Below are 3,962 nucleotides of genomic sequence, written 5' to 3' on the forward strand. Positions count from 1 at the left end.
CTTGAGATTCCCAAAACACTCACAAGCCTGCTCATTTCTAAGGACTCTTCCTACAGAAGGGAGTGCAGGTTAAGGTGGGAAGGCATCTCAATAACCTCCCAAACCCAGTTTCTGGCAGGAACACATCCAGCTTTGTCAGGTGGGCAGAGGAAAGCCTGAAGAGATTTTCAGAGAGACCTGTAAAACATTTACAGAAATACAGCAGCACTTAAAACAGCTAATTTTAATTTCTTATATCATAAGACTGAAGATGTAGGGAGGAGGGAGAGGAAACATGTTTCCAGATTATTTTAAACCATCTCCATTATTTCTGAGACATGCATTTAAACTGCAAGGGTTGCTCTTCCTTTAGTAATAACCAAGTTATTTTTGTGCTGTGCTTGATTCTCTTGTGAGAACAGGCAGCTAAAATAAACACTCTGCATCTATTCACATCAAAGTTTTTCCAAGAGGAATTGAAATATTGCTGATGTGGCCTATTTTTCCTTAACCTCCAGCTTCTTGTCCTTGAAGCAGCGTGACCGGGGGAGTCGCTTCCCTCGCTGTGATTTGCTTGCTCGAAGCTGAGCAGTGGCTGCCCCAGGGATGAGCAGCCTGAGCCATTTCACATCCATGCAATTTTTCTCCTTCATCACCAGCTGAATACAGTGCAGCCAAAACACAGTTACAGGTCTCTCTCCTGCAGTGTGGGAAGGGGAATGCAAGGAGCTGTGTCCCTGATGCAAAGGGGGCTCCTGTTCCCCTGCACAGCCCTGGGACTGGGACAGTGCTGCAGGATTCCCCTCCCAGCACGGGAATTGAACCATTTAAGGGTGCTCAGCTCTCAACTGAGCCACCTGCAGGTGTCAGACGATCTACAGCCAACAGAGCTGGGCTAGGAAAGCAGCAGCAGCTCCTGGAGATGACAATAAACCAGCCATGGTGACAGTGGGAGTGGGCAGCAGATGGGTACAGCAGCTCAAGACCTCAACCTGCTGTGCACAAGAAGTAAAGCTGGAGGCTGAAATAAGATCCCAGCTCTGGCAAAATAGACCCTTTTCAAGTACTTGAAAAGCTCCAAACAGCTGCAGGGTGGAAGAAAACTGTCATGACCAGTGGCAAGGCAGACCAAGGCACACATACAAACAAGGTTCCTTCTCGAGCAGAAGGGACACGGAGCTGGTGACAGCGCTGAAAGGCCTGGGGACAGCAGGCTGGGCAGCTCCTCCTGAGGAACCACAACTGAGGAAAACTCTCAACATATCTGACACAACTTGCCTGGCCAGAAGACTCCCAAAAAACCAAGACAGCTGTAAGTCATGTTTTGTGGGATCAGAAAAAGACAGCACAGGTCCCAGGGAATGGCAGTGACAGGTTCCCTTGCCCTGGGACTTGCCAGCAAAGCCTCACAGCACCACCTGGCAGCTCTGAGGATGCTGAGGGCAGATAAAGGCTCAGTCTGAATCTGTACTTGCAAGGTAAAGGATTTTAAACACTAATGAGGCTCCAGGGAAGGGATCCCTTCCCACTGTGTGTAACCAGGAGCAGGGTCTGTGGTTGATGCATTAATGCCTCCCCGTACCAGATCCAGCATTACAGGATTAGGTAGGCAATTATTCAGCGTTATCCAAGCTCATTTTCAAGTAAGGTGCTTGAGGAACTCCAGAGCATCTAAAAGATTTTTTGCAGGGCTGAACAGAGCTCTTGAAAAGCCTCTGGTCTATTGTGTATTTTCCCTTTTTGCCTTAATCCAATATCAAGCATTTCTCCAGGGAATAATGTGCAGGCTGCTCAGCAGCATTAGCAGTAAGTCATTATTCTTTACAAATTGCAAGTCATGAATTTTAACAACTCTGAAGTAAGTGTTCATTAGTATTTTCCCAATTTCTAAGATTAGAAATTGAATGGAGATTTACTCATAGCTTGTTATCAAAGCCAAAAGCCAGCAACATTTCCAGGCTTCACTTTCCAAAGAGTGCTGCTCTGCTATTGTGTAGTTAAAATGAATGAATGTTTAAAATATAACATTGTTAATTAGTTAAAAGTTACAAGTATGTCATGCAAATTGACATAGACCAGAAAATACCTCAACATGCTGCATTTCAACAGATGGCAAGTGGGTAATGTCAAATTACACTTTGCTTTGTGTAAAGAAAAAGATCCATTTAATTTTCTGAAGTATTCCTCAATTTCTTCTTAGTAAAGGAACTGTTTGTAGCATTTCAGGGATTTTTTTAATATCTCTGTTGTAGTCTTCTTCTGTTTTCCCCTGCAGTACAAGGGAACTGCAATTTAAGCAGAATCACCAGTGTCTCCTAAAATATGTTGCATTGCCATTTGCTGTTACACTACTGGAGTATTGCACTACAAAAACAAAACCCTTAAAAAACCAATCAACCCACAAACTGACTCCATTTGCCATATGGTTATTTATACTTACTATAAATTAGGGTAACTAAAAATTGCAGCTTTTAATACATAACACTAAAGACTGGAAACGTATTGGGGGTGCCAATACTTGTATTTATGGGAACATATGTTTAAAAAGGCTAACTTTAAAATACTAGAGCTTTTCTAAGAGGGAAATTAATCTTGTGCTTTACAGCATCTATGTTTCTACCAGCCTGGAGCAGAACAAAGCGCTGCAGTTGGAGTTTCAGGGGATGCTTTGGAAATGGGGACAGCAGCCTAAGTGGTACAGGCTGGGGGAGATGGGGATGAGGAATGCACACAGAGCAAAGGAAGATGCAGAGGGTTCTGCTGAGGGTTCTAATCTTCCTTCCCAAATGCCCCCTGGCCAACCCCTTCCATGCACTCATGCATGTGCATCACTGAGCAAGAGCTTGTTCATTGCCACCTTCACACCAAGCAATCACAAATGAGCAGGTTTTCATTTGAATTCCAGCATTTGCATTCTCTTTCTTAGACCTTATTAGTATAAGAAAAATCAGCTTCTGAAGTACCACTTTCCTCAAAAAAATATATGAGTCTTGTTTAATCACATCACTCCCTCCTTACTTTTTAAAAACTGCCCTGCCAGCATCAAGAACTTGCAGGAAATATAAAGAAAAGGTATTGCCTAAGTGAGAAATGTTCTTGGGTAATGCTTTGCAAAGCACTTCCCTGCTCACACCTCATCCTGCTTAATTTTTTTTTGTTGCTGTTGGTGTGCATTTCATGGATTAGATCTTCCTTGTAGATCAAACAGCACCCTGAAAAACATCCCATCATCTAATACATGGGATGTTTTGGGAGGTACTGGGCATCCCTGCCTTATCCAGATACTCTGTTGCAAAGCCTTGTAAAGAAGAGGTAAAACTGCCATCTTCTCCACACAAGAAAGAAACATGGTTGTAAAAATAATTTCAGACCATCCCAGGTGAAGCTTTCACAACACCAGAAGCTGGCTGAGAGCCCCTGTCCTGGATCTGGGAAGGCAGCTGTTAATGCTCCCTTTAATATCAGAAACCCTTCATTAAATCCTGTAGATCAAAGCAGTTCAGTTTTAGTTCCCATTCCCTGGAGTCAGAGCAGACAGCTCTGCAAGATGCCTGGAAACCTCATCACTGTCTTTGCAGAAATACTCAGATCATCCTCAAAAGAAGCACAGTGGAACGAATTTTTTCAAGCTTCTGCCATTTAAACAACAACAACAACAAAACCCCCTAAATAAGTTTCAAAACACACTTGGTAGTAAAACCAAGTGCTGTTAATGTGTCCAAATGTTCCAGTTGTTCAGGACAAGGATGCTGCAATCAATTTCTTTAAGGTTTTTTCATTCATTTTTCACGCCAACACCTACGTTTCCATTAAGTGGAAGCTAAAGTGGTAATTGAAACTTCGTGTTTTGAAAGAAGTAATCTAAACAAACATACATCATTGGTTACATAAAACATTCTACTTCAACATAGGAAGAACCAAGTAAGTAAAATATTAGTAAATAAGTAAGAAAAAACCACAGTAAATAAGACAGACTGCTCAAA

This window comes from Taeniopygia guttata, chromosome 13 (genome assembly GCF_048771995.1).
Source record: "Taeniopygia guttata chromosome 13, bTaeGut7.mat, whole genome shotgun sequence".
In the NCBI taxonomy this organism is placed as follows: domain Eukaryota; kingdom Metazoa; phylum Chordata; class Aves; order Passeriformes; family Estrildidae; genus Taeniopygia; species Taeniopygia guttata.